This window comes from Oratosquilla oratoria, chromosome 14 (genome assembly GCF_046742065.1).
Source record: "Oratosquilla oratoria isolate Oo_2021 chromosome 14, ASM4674206v1, whole genome shotgun sequence".
Lineage (NCBI taxonomy): Eukaryota > Metazoa > Arthropoda > Malacostraca > Stomatopoda > Squillidae > Oratosquilla > Oratosquilla oratoria.
In genome coordinates this window covers 57,094,232-57,111,731 of record NC_134790.1, presented here as the reverse complement: position 1 = coordinate 57,111,731, position 17,500 = coordinate 57,094,232, and the positions used below count along the sequence as shown (strand labels likewise).

At 38.6% G+C, this 17,500-nt stretch overlaps 1 protein-coding gene across 8 annotated transcripts in view; it reads left to right on the top strand.

The window, feature by feature from the left end:
* LOC143032878 (L-threonine ammonia-lyase-like) overlaps positions 1 to 17,500 on the top strand; it is a 200,197-nt gene that overhangs the window by 83,821 nt on the left and 98,876 nt on the right. Inside the window, exon 1 of one of the 8 annotated variants that reach the window (XM_076198083.1) lies at positions 12,862 to 12,981. The exons of the other annotated variants lie outside the window; for them this stretch is intronic. The gene's annotated coding sequence lies outside the window, so the exon portion shown is untranslated. Of the gene's footprint in view, positions 1 to 12,861; positions 12,982 to 17,500 lie in introns of those variants that run through there. 8 annotated transcript variants of the gene reach the window in all.

Sequence of the window (17,500 nt, the reverse complement as noted above, 5' to 3'; positions counted from 1 at the left end):
TGACGTCACAGATGTTCTACGGATTCTAAGTGTGACGTCACAACCGTGGCATGGGATCCACGTGTGACGTCATGGAGAACCTGATGAAAGTTGAATCGATTTTTTTTTTTTTTTTTTAACAATGGTAATACATTTTTTTCATGGAAATATCGTCGAAAACGGAAACTTCTTAAGAAAAAAGAAACGATGGCCACACGTGCGCCAAGCCTCGATTCAGCAGGAGTACCATGGAAGCCCTCGATTTTTTCTTTTTTCTAGATTTTGGCGAAAGGAAACTATGTTATTCGTCTGTGGAGAAGCCCCAGTGAATGCAGTGATTGAATTGCGCCATATCTCGGAACATTCGAGATTCCGCGCAAATCTTTCATTACATTTCCGGGGCTTCCCTCAACTGAATAAAATCGTCGACCGACCTCCTCTATCTGTTTGGGGTTCTCCAAGAAGGCCGTCTTCGCAATGAGGGGGTGATTTCTTTCCTCTCTTTTTTTTTTTTTTCCTTCTATTTATTTATCTGTTTATTTTCTCTAAACAGTTGGAAGATTCTTCTGGTACTCATGGTCCAACACTTCCATCAGGAAATTTGACCTGGACGGCTTCTGCGTCCAAGAACCTGTATGAACCATCTGCAATTCCTCTTGAGGATCTTTCCTTTTGGCGTTGCGCTTCGTCGTCTTGGTCCTGGCGCCTCCGATCTTCAGAAGCGGCGAGAAAAAAGAGGCATGACAGCGGTGAAAGAAAACGGTTATAATAGATGACATCGATGAAAGTGTGATTAGAGGCGATTTTCATGTCTGTTTCATATATTCGTCTTTACATGCGTACACCATTTCTTCCTTTCGTTAAAGAGAATTAAAGAAACTGTCATTCCACGTGAACCCTCGTAAAATATTCATAATGAGATTTAAATACAATCCGGATTAAGTCCACGTGATGAGATGCAGGGACACCTTCGTTCCAGAGAATGTCTTCCTGTATGTTGCATTTTATTCACGTTATAAGACGTGTTACGCTCTTCTCCACTCAGACCTCATTGCCTTAGAACACTTAAATAAGTGTTTGACAAACGTGGGGTGCTGCAGTACTCCGTGCCCGAGGTCAGTAGAATTGGACGTTACTATTTATTGTTGAGACATTCTAACAGACTGACGTAAGTGGGAGTAGGACACACAGGAATCTTAGTCTGAGCTTATTCCTGTTTAGTTTCGCAGATGTGCAAGAATAAACTCAGACTAAGATTCCTGTGTTTCCTACTCCTACTTACGTTGCTAGCTGTACGGAATAACCATCGAAACCCTTTAGTGGGGATTGAGGTAATTGCGTCCGCCACGCCAAGATCTCAATGTCCTTGTCCAAATGTATAATATACAAGTTTTGAACGTAAGTACATAGGACATATGAATGAAGATGACTACAAGAGACCATAAGGCCTAAACTTAGTAGTTCCATGTCTATTACCACCTATCATCCCCATCCATAAGGTTATCTTACCATCCCTTAAGACAACCGATAGTTTCAGCACTCACTTCATGGTTACTAAGTCTATTACATTCGTTAACCACAGTATTGGTAAACCAACTTTTGCCTATTTGCTTCTTCAGTAAAAAAAATTCCAATTTTAATCTATTACTGCAAGTCCTGCCCTGTTGTTTTAATATGATGACCTTGTCTGCATCACCCTTGTTTAAGCCCTTGATCCCTTTGCATACCTCTACTAGGTCACCCCCGCACTCAGCGTATCTCCAGAGAGTGTAAATTCAGGTGCCTAAGAATGTCTTCGTAAGGTAAATTTCTGAGCCCCATCAACCCTCGTCGCGTAAAGTCGAACATGTAGACCGGTTCCTCTTGCAGTGGGTCCGCTGAACACTTTCATTTACGGAGAAGAAGACCTTACGATAAAAACACAAATTTTAATTTTCACCTGAATGAAGAATTACACTGGTCAACAAATATTATTAAAATACATGTCCCACAAACAAAAGGAGGTCAACTTGATAGAAAAAAAAATTGCTGATTCGAAATAGGTTTTCAGAATTTTTCTATCCGGCATAGTTTTTCTGTGATAGCACATTAAAATTTAAACAACTATAACTAGTACACAATACTAGTATTTCAGTAAAACTTACCTTTAAAAATATGAAATGTATGATTTTCGAGTGTATTTTGCTTCTGGAACAAAATGAACGAAATAATAGTGTCTGCAAAAACCAGTACATGAATTTAAGAGCAAAACAGACAACGAGACATACAAAGGCGGGACATCACGAGCATAGCTCCCCTTCCCATAAGATACACCTAGGAAAATACACACATACACACACACACATATATATATATATATATATATATATATATATATATATATATACAATACCTATATGTATCATAGATGCAGTATGTATATATATATATATATATATATTTATATATATGTATATATATTTATATATATATTCATATATATACATATATATATGTATATATATAATATATATATATATATATATATATATATATACATATATATTAGTTCATATATTGATGCGACAAAAAAAATCGCCTTTAGTTACGCTTTCTTCGATATCATCTATCCTTACCGTTTTCTTTCACTGATTATCATACCTCGTTTATCTCGCCGCTTCTAACGATCGGAGGCGCCAGGAACAAGACGACGAAATGTGACGCCAAGAGGGAAAATCCTCAACACGAATTCCAGATGGTCCGTGCAGGTTCCTGGACGCAGAAGCCGTCCAGTTAGGGATCTCTTATGAAAGTATTGCAGTATGAGATCCAGAAGAGTCTCCTGATTCTTATAAAAAAGAAAAAAGAAATAGAAGAAAAAAAATCATCCCTCAGTGCGAAGATGTCCTTCTTGGAGAACCCCATACAGATGGAGGGGTTTGGTCGAAGATTTTATTCAGCTGAGGGAAGCCCCGAGAATGCAGTGGAAAATTTGCGCGGAATCTCGAAGGTTTCGAGATATGGTCCAATTTAATCACTGCATTTACTGAGGCTTCTCCACACAAGAATAAAATCGTTTATCTTTCGCCAAAATCAAGAGAGAAAAAAAAATCGAGGGCTTCAATGGTCCTCCTTTTTGGATCCAGTTTTGATGCACGTGTCGCCGTCGTTTCTTTTTTCTTTCAAGGAGTTTCCGCTGCAATATTCTAGGACGTAGTTCGAAGGCGGTTCCATAAAAGAAAAAAAAATGCAGTAACCATCGTTGGAAAAAAATTATCAGGTTCTCCATGACGTCACACCCATGCATAATGTGAGGTCACACTTTGATTCCGTGCAAATTTTGTGACGTCACACTTGGGTCACATGAACCCAATGCGGAGCCGGATAATTCCAGTCGAGGGCCTTGACCACGACGGAAGAGCCATCAAGACCCTGAAGAATGCTCCCATTGTGGAAAAAAATAAATCGAGATGTAGGTAGTAGCCACTGTGAGATTTGGGCCGCGCTGTAGGCAAGTGGATACCGTGTTGAGCTCATGAGCAGATGGTAGCCCCAGTGAATGCAATGATTAGTTTCCACCACATCTCGAAACCTTCGAGATTCCGAGCAAATCTCCCATTGTATTTCTGGGGTTTCCCTCAGCTGAATAAAATCCTGGACAGACCCCCTCCATCTGTACCAGGTTCTTCGAGAAGGAAGTCTATGCACTGAGGGGCTGGATATTGTTTTTCTTCACTTTCTTGTTAGCTTTTTTTTTTTTTTCTCTATCTGCTTGTATTTTTTCCTTTCTTTTTTAAACAACCAGGATCTTTTGCGTTTCGTTTTCCAATCCTTACTTTCTCAGGAGATCCCGCAAGTTGTTTTCTCTCCAGGACCACTTCAGCGTCCAAGAACTTGTATGAAACTTCTATAGTCTTTCTCGGTGATCCTCCTCCTTGGCGTCGAGTCGCGTCTTTTTGGTCCTGGCCCCTCCGATCGTCGGAAGCGGCGAGAGATACGAGGCCAGACTGATGTGACACAAAATGGTTACAATAGATGTTTCCACTGTCATACGCTTTCTCCAAATCGTACAACACGAGATAGAGAGGTTTTTGCTCTTCTGGAGCCTTTTTTTAGAGCTGGCTGGCAAACAAAATCACGTCGACCGGAACCCACTTTTGATTCCGATTTCGATAAGATTTCCTGTACAACTTATTCAAAACCGCTCAGGATGACCGTGGCCAAGATCTTTCCCGAGATGGAGAGCGGATAGCCCACGTTTCACAAAAAAGTCCCACAAAGTGGGAAGTGAGAAATCCCTCATGACCACTTGCTCATTAGTTTCCAATACGATATCGACCAGGCTACAGCGCGGCCCAAATCCCACAGTGGCTACTATCTCGATTTTTTTTAACACAGTAAGAGCATTCTTCAGGGTCTTGATAGCTCTTCCGTCGAGGTCAAGGCGGTCGACTGGAACTATCCGCCTCCACATTGGCTTCGCGTGACCCAAGTGTGACATCATAGATTTTGCACGGAAATCAAGTGTGACGTCAGATGTTCCATCAGACCCAAGTGCGACGTTATGGAGAACGTGATGAGAGTTTTCTTATTATTTTTTATTTATTTATCTTTTTTTTATATGTAAACGATGGTTACTGCATCTTTTTTTCATGTAACCGCAGTCGAAAAACGTCCTGCAATCTTCCAACACAAACTCCTTGAGAAAAAATAAACGACGGACACACGTGCGCCAAAACTGGATTCAACAACAGGAGGACCACGGAAGCATTCGATTTTTGTCTCCAGTAAATGCAATGATTAAATTGCACCATATCTCGAAACCTTTGAGATTCCGTGCAAATCTTCCATTGCCTTTCCGGGGCTTCCCTCAGCTGAATAAAATCATCAGCCGACCAACTCCATCTGTGCGGGGTCCTCCAAGAAGGATGTCTTCGCACTGAGGGGATGATTTTTTCTTCCTCTTCTTTTTCTTCTTCTTTTTTTTTTCTCTGTTTATTTTTTCTAAACAATATGGAAGACTCATATGGTCCTCAAAATCCAACATTTCCATCACGAATCCCGACCTGGACGGCTTCTGCGTCCAAGTAAACTATATGGACCATCTGCATTTAGTTCGTCTAGAGGATCTTCCGTCTTGGCGTTGCGCTTCGTCGTCTTAGTCGTGGCGCCTCCGATCGTCAGAAGCGGCGAGAGAAACTAGGTATGACAGCGGTGAAAGTAAACAATTACCGTAGATAATATCGATGAAAGCGGGACTGAAGGCGATTTATTTTGTCGCATTAATATATGTGTGTATATATATATTATATATATATATATATATATATATATATATATGCATATTCATATATATACAGTATATATATATATATATATATATATATATATACATATGTGTGTAATATATATATGTAATATATATATAAGTAATATACATATGTATACATATATACATATATATATATATATTTATATATATATATACATATATATATATATATATATATATATATATATATTTGTTTGTGTCAATTGACAATTGGAATTAAACTCTTCTGCTGGGATTCGAATCCTTGCCTGAGCGGCTTGCGTCTTTACAAGACAAGGACCGTAGCCACTACTCCATATCGACCCTTCAAATCGAAACGACTTAGTTCACGGCCCAGTACATCCGACGAGGGCATACGGATGGAGAGTGTTATGTACTGTATTTCATCAAATCCTTTATGCAGGCTAGTCTTCCGACAAATGTTTGTGTCAATTGACAATTGGAATTAAAATCGTCAGATCTGAATAGAAAACTAGCCTCACCTGCTTCTGTCTATACAAGACAAAGACCGTAGCCACTACTCCATCTCGACCCTTCAAAACGAAACGTCTTAGTTCACGGCTCAGTCGTTCCGCCGAGGGCACCCGGATGGAGCGTGTTATGTACTGTATTTCATCAAATCCTTTATGCAGGCTAGTCTTCCGACAAATGTTTGTGTCAATTGACAATTGGAATTAAACTCTTCTGCTGGGATTCGAACCCTTGCCTTGGCGGCTTGCGTCTTTACAAGACAAGGACCATAGCCACTACTACACCAAGTAGCCAGAAAATTAGCCAAAACAATCTCTGGCAAAGTAGGCACCATTAGTGGTAAAAATCTTAAACATTCTGGTGATCTTATTAATAGGATTAAAAATATAAGTATGAAAAATAAGCAGATGGCAAGTTTTGATATAGTGTCGTTATTTTCCAATGTACCAACTAAAAAAGACATCGAAGTGTTAACCAATGTATTGTCTGAACATGATGAGTTGCCTGTACCTGTTTGTGATTTTATTAGACTAGTGAACCTTTGTATTTCAAAATGTTTTACTTTTAATGATAATTATTACAGACAGACAGCAGGTTTACCAATGGGTTCACCACTAAGCCCAGTGCTGGCTATCTTGTTTCTAGAACATTTAGAAAATACCAGTTTTAGCAACATTGTCCCTAGAGACTTAGTTTGGTTAAGATACGTCGACGATGTACTTATAATAGCTCCTCGTAGGTTAGATTTGAGTAGGATTTTAAATCAGTTAAATCTTGTAGAAGATAGTATCAAGTTTACAGCAGAATATGAAACTAACGACATGTTGCCCTATCTTGAAGAGGCTTAAGAATATGTTCAGAGGAGTATCTGGATGAAGAATTTAATAACATTTTTAACGCTTTTACTGAACTAAAATACCCTCCTTATTTTATTCTAAAAGCCAAGAAGAAAGCTGGAATTATTCACAAAAGAGTTGGAAAAATAAAAGAAGAATATACAAAGAGGATCATATTACCTAATACCTCAGTTGCAGACAATATTTCCCCATTATTAAACAAGGCTGGTGTTAAGGTTGTTAAAACCAGCTCAGTAACAGTTGGTAATCTCATTAAAAGCCGAAATAAGAGCAGGGAAAATATTCGTCAAGCAGGTATTTATTGTGTGCCTTGTCTAGGTTGTGAAAAGGTTTACATTGGTGAAAGTTTCCGTGGTATTGATAAGAGAGTATTAGAACATAAATATGATATGAAAACATACAATATGAATAATGCCATTGTTAAACATAGATTCGATACCGGCCACAATGCTGATTGGAATAATTCCAAGATTATAAAATATGAAAACCATACAATGAAACGTAGATGTTTAGAATCGGCGTTTATATCCCTCATAGAAAATATAAATCAGAATAGTGGATTTTTTACAATAAACAAACCATTGGCAATTTTAATTACAAGTAACAAGCAATTTGCATTCTACCTCCATCTTCACTCCACCTTTTCCTGCCACATTTGCACCCAAGTATCTAAAACTATCCACTTCCTCCAGTCACTCTCCCTTAATGCTCACTTCCAGTCTACTGCCACTTTCACCCCTTGTACATCTCATCACCTTACTTTTACCCACATTTATCTTTAGCTTTCTTCTATCACATACTCTCCCAAACTCTGTCACCAACTTCCTCAATCCCTCCTCCGATCCTGCCACAAGCGCAGTGTCGTCCGCAAACAACAGCTGGCTCACCTCCCACTTTTTTCCATTTTCTTTAATCATCTCCAATCCCTGACCCACTACCCTTGCATTTACCTCTTGCACTACCCCATCCATGTATAAGTTGAACAGCCAGGGCGACATAACGCATCCTTGATGAAGTCCCACCTTTACCTCGAACCACTCACTCTCTCCATTTCTAATCCTGACACAAGCTCTACTACTCTCATAAAAACTCTTGACAGCTCCTAGAAGGTTTCCTCCTATCCCGTATATCCGCAAAACCTCCCACAGTTCATTTCTGTCTACCCTATCGTAAGCCTTTTCCAGGTCCATAAATACCCAAAAAACATCCTTCCCCTTTCCTATAGCTTTCTCACATATCTGTCTAACCACAAAAATCTGATCTACACAACCTCTACCCTTCCTAAACCCACATTGTTACTCACTAATTACACCCTCTGTTCCTCTCCTAATCCTCTCAATCAACATCCTCCCATAAGCCTTCCAAACTACACTTAACAAGCTAATGCCTCTGAAACTACTACATTCACACTTATCCCCTTTTCCCTTGTAAAGTGGAACTATACAGGCACTCCTCCAGTCTTCCGGCACTCTACCCTCTCTCCAGCAAACATTAAATAACCACACCAGCCAGTCCACCATCACTGTACCTCCTTTTATATATATATATATATATATATATATATATATATATATATATATACAGATATATGTAATATATATATATATATATATATATATATATATATATATATATATATATATGTAATATGTACAGTTAAGGCCGAAATTATTCATACCCTGACATATTTCTTTATTAATTGCAAATATTTCACAAAGAGAGAACAGAATTTCATTTCAGTTAAACAGATGGTCACAAAATCTGCAGCAGATTTATTTCATGTATTACATCACTAACTTTTGTTTATTTATCAATTCTACAAAAACTGGCCACACATACAAACACACACACAGAATATATATATAAATATATATGTGTGTGTGTGTGTGTGTGTGTGTGTGTGTGTGTGTGTGTGTGTGTGTGTGTGTGTGTGTGTGTGTGTGTGTGTGTGTGTGTGTGTGTGTGTGTGTGTGTTTGTGTGTGTGTGTGTGTGTGTGTGCGTGTGTGTGTGTATATATATATATATATATATATATATATATATATATATAAACAAAAATTCATTTTAATTCTAAAACATTACCGTCGAGGAACTCGAACAGAGGCATACGTGTAGAAATTGATATGTTGTCAAGGGAAGGACTTGAACCACCGCTCACACCTAACAAATGACCATTGACTAATCCGATTGAGCTATAAAGAGACGATACAAGTTAAGCGTAACTTTCTTCTATTTGTATGCTCCATTTACATACACGAATTTTTTGCGCTCAGCCCACCTCTCCCATGATAATACAATTGGTAGTATGTAGGCGTGGGAAAATATACAACACTGAATGGGTCCCCGTCAACATATTTACATTTATGAATCACAATTCACTTTAATTCTAAGCCACCAACGTCGAGGAACTCGAACGGAGGTAGAAATTGATACGTGGTTAAACGAAGTACTCGAACCACCACTCACACGTGACAAGTGACCATTGACAAAACCGTTACTCGACGTTGAAGGCTTGGAATTGAAATGAATTGTGGTTGATAAATGTAAAATGTATGTTTTTCGAGTGTATTTTACTTCTGGGAGATCCCTTTTTAGTGTCCAACAGTAATCAGCAAATATTAATGGGCTCCACTTCCCTTGATATCGGGTTTCCATGTTCAGAATGTCCTGGTGATATCTTTCACTATGATCGTAACTGACGGCGCCATGATTTCCAGGGAAAAGGTCCAAGTGAGAGTCTAAGAAGTGCATTTTTAGGCTCATATAGCACCCCAAGGCCTTGTGGGATGTCAATACCTCTTTTACGATTCCAGAATACTTATTTGCTATGCATTTCCCCAAAAAAACTCTGCACCAACTTTCTTAAATGACAGCCATGCAGCTTTTTCAAGATCATTTAGCTCTTCATCAAGATTCTGGTCTCTCCTCAGCTCCCTAATCTGTGGTCCAATAAAAAACCCTTCTTTGATTTTTGCGTCACTCACTCTAGGAAACTTATTTTTCAAATATCCCTTGCCACTTCTATTCATACCTTTAACAAGAAGTTTCATCAACCCTAGCTTAATATGCAAAGGAGGCAGATCAATTTTCTCTGAATTAACAAGGAAAGGACTGACATCATTCTTCTATCCTGGGGTCACAGATCATTTCGGCCACACATTCTTGTCATAATGATTTTTCTTATCCCGACTGTCCCACTCACAAAGAAAACAATAAAAATTTGTATAGGCCACCTGTATTCCAAGTAAAACTGCCACAACCTTCAAGTAACCACAGATATTCCATTCATGTTCTTCATACTTCATTTTTTGTAGTAGAACATTCATATTCTCATATGTTTCCTTCATGTAAGCTGCATGGGCAAGAGGAACAGAGGGAAACATTTTCATTGTGGAGCAAAACAGCTTTCAGGCTCACTTTTGAAGAGTCAATGAACAAGCGCCACTCATTCCTGTCATATTTATGGGCAAGTTCCTCCATAACACAATAAGCAACACTTCAAAACACTACACCATCTTCAAGTGAGAAATACTATTCAAAATCACAATGGAGAAGATTCCAGCCCTTTAACCTGGAATCAAAGAATTAATTTTTTTTTTTTTTTTTTTTTTTTTTTTTTGACAAGTTTAAATTCCGACCAAGATCATTCATATCTCCCTGACGCAATAAGTGTAGTTCACTTGAAGAACCGATTGGCTGAAAAGGCATGTCTTCTGTTTCTTTTTCCATAACCTCCTCACTTGACTTATCCTCACTTAATTCCATTTGTTTTGGAGGATCAGGTACAGGAAAGTCTTGACTGTGTGGTACTGGTCTCATAACAGATGATAAACTAGTATATTTTACAATATGCTTGGATGTTGATGTTATACCTTTTATATTTCTAATGCAGAAATAGCAATTTGAAATATGATCTTTTGGTTCTCTCCAAACCATAGAGATGGGAAAAGGCATATGGCGTGAACCTTTTGCCCATACATTGAGAAGGCTGACACATGAATGGCACAGTCTTTATCATAGTCTCCCATATTGCAGTCAAAATCATGTTCATAACACTTTTTAATCAATGGAGTGAAACACTGTGACTTGAATGTCAATACACCTCAAATAAAGCAAAATTTGTCTTGGTGGCTTGTACAGTTTCTTGGCATTGTCAAGGATAATGGCGGGTGCGCTACTGTACAATATCATAGTTTTTTTTTTTTTTTTTTTTTTTTTTTTTTTTTTTTTTGCCACACAAATGCACACTACACACCTCACACCAATACTTCAAACACAGTACTGCTAAACGTATAGCAATCTCACGCAGCGTTGCCAAAATCAGCGTTGCCATTCGCTTGATTGAAATTCATCCCACGTAACACACGTAACGTAATATACCGTGGAACACAGAAACTGTGGGTGATGGAAAAAACTGGACATTACTTTTGGATTCTGCATGAAAAACATGTTGCATAGAACTATTGTTTTCCTTCGGACAAATTCTTTGTTGACCATTGTTATTTAGGCGAGAGAAACACCGCCTCCGCAGTAGAAGAGTGATGGGGGTTAACCCCAGCACAATGAGGACCCTCATCCATCCAGATACCCACCTGGATCTCGCGAACAGCACACCTCCTCAAGGATAACTACAATTTTATGGATGGGGGTAATAAGTGGTACTGGAAATGGAACTACCTAGTGTAGGTCTGATGATCTCTTGCAGTCACCTTTATTTTCATGTCCTTATGCGGTCTGTTCTTTTTGAGAAGGTTATGGACCTGCCGTATCTTCTTAGCGTCGCGTCTCGTCGTCTTGGTGCTTCCGATCGTCACAAGCGGCGAGAGAAACGAGACATGACAGCGGTAAAAGAAAACGGTTATCATAGATATCAATGAAAGTGTGAATTAAGGCGATTTTTTTTTTTTTTTTTTTTTTTTTTTTTTTTTTTTTTTTTTTGGACGCTGCTACTTCCATCAGATCCATAATGGCACTGACCTTATTTGTGGCCTCTACTGAGTGACAGAAAATAGTTACCATAGATGTTTTCACTGTCATACGCTTTTTCCAAATAGTAGAACACGAGAAAAAGAAGGGTTTTGAGATTCTCGAGTTTTTTTTTTTTTTTTTTTTTTTTTTTTTTAAGCTGGTTGGCACACAAAATAATGTCAAACAGAACTCAGATTGAGATTCCGATTTCGATAAGATCTGTTCAACTTATTGAAAAAACGTTCAAGATGATCCTGGCCAAGATCTTTTCAAAGATGGCGAGCGGATATCCAACATTTCCGAGAAAAGTCCCACGAAGTGGGAAATGAGAAACCCCTGTTAGGGCAAGCCATGTCAGTTGCGGCATCCCGCTGGGTTTTTATACCGGGGTTTGGGTCACCTCCCTGCCTGGCTAAGGTTGTCGGGAACCAACTCAGGAAGCACGCAGCGGATCTCGGGAATCGAATTCATGACTGTCTGCTAAAGGAGTTCAACACTGGGCTACAGCGCGGCCCATATCCCATGATGGCTGCCATTTATATATATATATATATATATATATATATATATATATATATATATATATATATATATATATATATACATATATATATATATATATATATATACATATATATATATATATATATGCACATGTACATATATATATATATACACTTTTTCGATGGAACCCCCGTGGAGGTACGTCCTTCAATATTGCAGCGAATACTCCTTAAGAAAAAAAAGAAACGAAAGCCACACGTTCGCCAAGATTGGAGGACCATGAAAGGCCACGGCTTTATTTATTTATTCATTCATTTATCTATTTTTTTTTTTTTTTTTTTTTTTTTTTTTTTTTTTTTTTTTTTTTTTTTTTTTGATAGATAAACGACTTTATTCTCCAAAGGAGAATCCCCAGTGAATGCAGGGGTTAAATTGCACCATATCTCGAATCCATCGAGATTCCGCGCAAATCTTACATTGCATTTCCGGGGCTTCCCTCAGCTGAATAAGATCCTCAATTGACGTCCTCTATTACTACGGGGTTCTCCAAGAAGGACGTCTTCGCAATTATTTTTTTCCTCTTTTTTCTGTTTCTATTTATATTTATATTTATATATATATATATATATATACACATATATATATATATATATATATATATATACATATATATATATATATATATATATTTTTTTTTTTTTTTTTGGTTTTTTTTTTTTTCAATCGGAAGACTCTTCTGCTTCTCATAGTCCGACACTTCCATCAGGACACCTAACCAGGACGCCCTCTTCGTCCAGTAACCTGTATGGACCATCTGGAGTTCGTCTTGAGGATCTTCTTGACGTCGCGTCTCGTCGTTTTGGTCTTGGCGCCTCCGATCGTCAGAAGCGGTGAGAGAAACAAGGCATGACAGCAGTTAAAAAAATATATACTTGTATATATCATATATGATACCGATGAAAGTGTGACTAAAGTCCATGAGATCCATAATGGCCTAACCTCATTTGTGGCCTTTACAGTCACAGAAAATTGTTCCCATAGATATTTTCACTGTCATACGCTCCCTCCAAAGGGTAGAACACGAGAAAGAGAAATTTTTGCTGTTCTATAAATATATTTTTTCCTATCTTTTTTTAAGCTCGCTAGTACACAAAATCACGACTACTGTAACCAACTTTGAGATTCCGATTTCGATCAGATTTCCTGTGCAACTTATTCAAAAACGTTCAGGGTGATCCTTGCTAAGATCTTTCCCGAGATGGAGAGCAGATATCCAAAGTTTCAGAAAATAGTACCACCAAGTGGGAAGTGAGAAACCCCTAGTGGCAAGCCCTGTCATTTGCGATATGCCGCTGGGTTTTCAGACCGATGTTTGGGTCACCTCCCCGCCTGGCCAGGGCTGTCGGGAACCAACTCAAGAAGCACGCAGCAGGTCCCTGCAATCGCAATCACGACCTCCTGCTCATGAGTTCAACACCGTATCCACTGGGCTATAGTGCGGCCCATATCCCACGATGGCTGCCATATATATTTCGATTTTTTTAACACAATGAGAGCATTCTTCGGGGTCTTGATGGCCATTTCGTTGTGGGCAAGGAGCTCCACTGGAATTATCCGGCCCTGCATATGCTTCACGTGACCCAAGTGTGACGTCATACCTTTTATATCACACATGTTCCATAGGAACCAAGTGTGACGTCACTGAGAACCAGATGAGTTCTAACGATTTTTTATTCTTGTCTTTTTTCATGGAACCGCCGTCGAAGTACGTCCTGCAGTCTTCTAGCGGAAACTCTTTAAGATAAATTATTTAATTCCTCTGAGAAGTACGAATGAATGCAGTGGGCAAATTGCACCATATCTTGAAACCTTCGAGATTCCACGCAAATCTTCCTTTGCGTTTCCGGGTCTTCCATCAGCTGAATCAAATGCTCACACGAGCCCTCCATCTGTACGGGGTTTTCCAAGAAGGACATCTTCGCACTGAGGGGATGATTTTTTTTCCTTCCCTCTTTTTTTTTCTTCTTCTTTTATTTATCTGTTTATATTATCTAATAGGGAGACTCTATAGGCTCTCATAGTCCATCATTTCCATCACTAAACACGACCTGGACGGCTTCTGAGTCCAGGAACCTGTATAGACCAGCTGGACTTAGTTCGTCTCGAGAACCTTCCTTCTTTGGGTCCCGTCTTCTCTTGGTCGTGGCACCTCCGATCGTCAGAAGCGGCGAGAAAAACGAGGCATGACAGCGGTGAACGAAAACGGTTATCATAGATAATATCAATGAAAGTGCAAAAAGGCTTTTTTTTTTTGTCGCAGTAATATAAGTATGTATGTATGTATGTATGTATGTATGTATGTATGTATATATATATATATATATATATATATATATATATTATATGTATATATGTATATTATATATATATATATATATATATATATTATATGTATGTACATACATATACATATCTAAACATATGTATGTATGTATGTATGTATGTATGTATGTATGTATGTATGTATGTATGTATGTATGTATGTATGTATGTATGTATGGATATATATATATATATATTATATGTATATATATATATACAGATATATATATATGTATATATATATATATGTATATATATATATATATATATATATATATATATTATATGTATGTACATATATATACATATCTATACATATATATGTGTATATATATATATATATATATATGTTACATATATATTGCAGACACACACACACACACACATATGTATATATATATATATGTATATATATATATATATATATATATATGTATATATATATATATATATATATATATATATATATATATATATATATATTACTTAGTTCAGCCCGTGTCTACAAGACATTGAAATTTACTCGATCTGTTGATCACTAGCCACGAAAGCTTGATAACCGATGTAGAAGTTGGTGAAACTATTCCAAGTAGTGATCACAACTTAGATTCAAACTGCCAAAAAATATTAGAATAGATATTTGTCATCTGAAATACCCGATCTCGGTAAAAGCTCAGTTCATAGGACTACATCAGAAGCTTCACCTTATAGATTGGGAGGCAAAATTAAGTGAAAAACCTCTAGGACAAAGACGACGAAACGCGACGTCAAAAAGGAAGATCTTCAAGATGAATTCCATATGGTCCATATAGGTTCCTGGACGCAGAAGCCGTCCTGGTCGGGTTTCGTGATGGAAGTATTGGATTATGAAACCAAGAAGATTCTCCCAATTGTTTAGAAAATAAATCAATCAATAAATAGAAGAAGGGGAGAAAAGGGCATAGAGACCAGGAGGCGGATGTTATACATAGGGTGAGGGTGTTTTAGACTGTCTGTGATAGACTTCGTGTCCATGTGGATCACTATAGGACCATATATGATCAGGTCGTTATCGCCCCTTAGATAACGATGACTTTGGCTTCAATCGTGGATCACTGTACGGCCTGATGGAGACTATGGAAATCGTCTTTGAATAGACAGCGCAATCTAGCCGCGTCACGTTTTGGATCTGGGCTTCGGCCTGTAGGCGGACTCTTCCTTGCCGGAGTGTCTATAACAAAGAATTGTGCAGGTGGTGACTGCCACGGCGACGGACACGGTTATTCTAGATACGGCAGGCCCATACCCTTCTCAAGAAGTAGAGACCGCATAACAACATAAGAATGAAGGAGATTGGAATAGACCATCAACCTACATTAGGCAGTTCCATTTCGAGTACCACCAATTATCCTCATCCATAAAGTTAAAGTTGTTCTTGAGGTGGTGTGCTGGTCGCGAGATCCAGGTGGGTGTCTGGATAGATGAAGACAACACTCTTCTTGACTTTGTCGGGGTGGTTACTGAAAAAGTGGAGGTAACTACCTGAATGGGTAGGTTTCCTATAAACTGTGAATAATAACTAAAATATCTAAGAAAGGGATCTATTGAGCTTCTTCCCATTCGGTTTTGAATTTCATGTTGGGGGATAATTGGTTCAATTTGTCCAGAAATACCTTGAACGCAACCCAACTATCATCCCACGCTGAGAAAATGTCATCAACATAACGGAACCAAATCATCTCAGGCGGTTTGATGAGGGTAACAGAGTACACTCTTAGTACTCCATGTACAAGTTGGCTAAAACAAGAGACGAATTAGAACCCATGCTGCAACTGTATATATCTCTAAAGAATTGGTCCTGGAAAGAAATATCATTGGAAGAAACACAAAGGCGAACTTAGTAATATTGCTGACTACAAAAGGGAAATTGTCCTAAAACAGTTGCAGTCCGGATTCTAATAATGTAAGAATATCAAAGAGAGAGGTTATGTAAAGACTGAGTAACCTGGCATCCTGTATTTTGGTATTTTTAATTTTGAAATTGAAATCTAAACCATTGGAAAAATGGCGAAAGAAACAAATACTCCCCAGTAAAAGAGTGATGGGGGTTAACCCCACCACAATCAGGACCCTTATCCATCCAGACACCCAACTGGATCTCGGGACCAGCACACCTCTTGAAGGACAACTACAATTTTAAGGATGGGGATAATAGGTGGTACACGAAATGGATTTGCATTGTGTAGGCTTGATGGACTCTTGCAGTCTCCTTTATTCTTAATGTACTTATGCGGTCTGTTCTTCTTGAGAAGGGTATGGGCCTGCTGTCTCTAGAATAACCGTGTCCATCACCGAGTTAAAATTCTTTGGTAGAGAAACTCCGTCAAGGAAGAGTCACCGAGACCCTGCACGTGTCTGCGTACAGGCCGAAGCCCAGATCCAAAACTTGTCGCGGCCAGAGTGCACTGTCTATTCAAAGATCATCTCCGTAGACTCCATCAGGCCGCACACTGAAGCGATCCGTCTTCGTGAATGATGATCTAGCTTTCAGCAGGAGAGTCGGTGACTCCTCCACACTCCAAGTCAAAGCCATCGCTATCTAGCGGGCTTTGGATAATGACTTGGTCAGATTTGGTCCTACAGTGATCCACACGGAAACAAGGTCTGTCTAAACAGTCTAAGACACCCTCAGCCAATGGATAACATCCACCTCCTGATCTATATATTTTTTTCTTCTTCTATTTATTCATCTACTTATTTTTTCTAAACAATCGGAAGACTCTTCTGGCTCTCATAGTCCAACACTTCCATCACGAAACCCGACCTGGACGGCTTCTACGTCAAGGAACCTGTATGGACCACCTGAAGCTCGTCTTGAGGATCTTCAGGATCTTGATGGCTATTTCGTCGTAGTCAAGGCGCTCGACTGGAATTTTCCAGCTCCACATTTGCTTCATGTGACCCAAATGTGACGTCATAGATGTTCTACGGAATCTAAGTATGACGTCACAACTGTTGCATGGGATCCACGTGTGACGTCATGGAGAA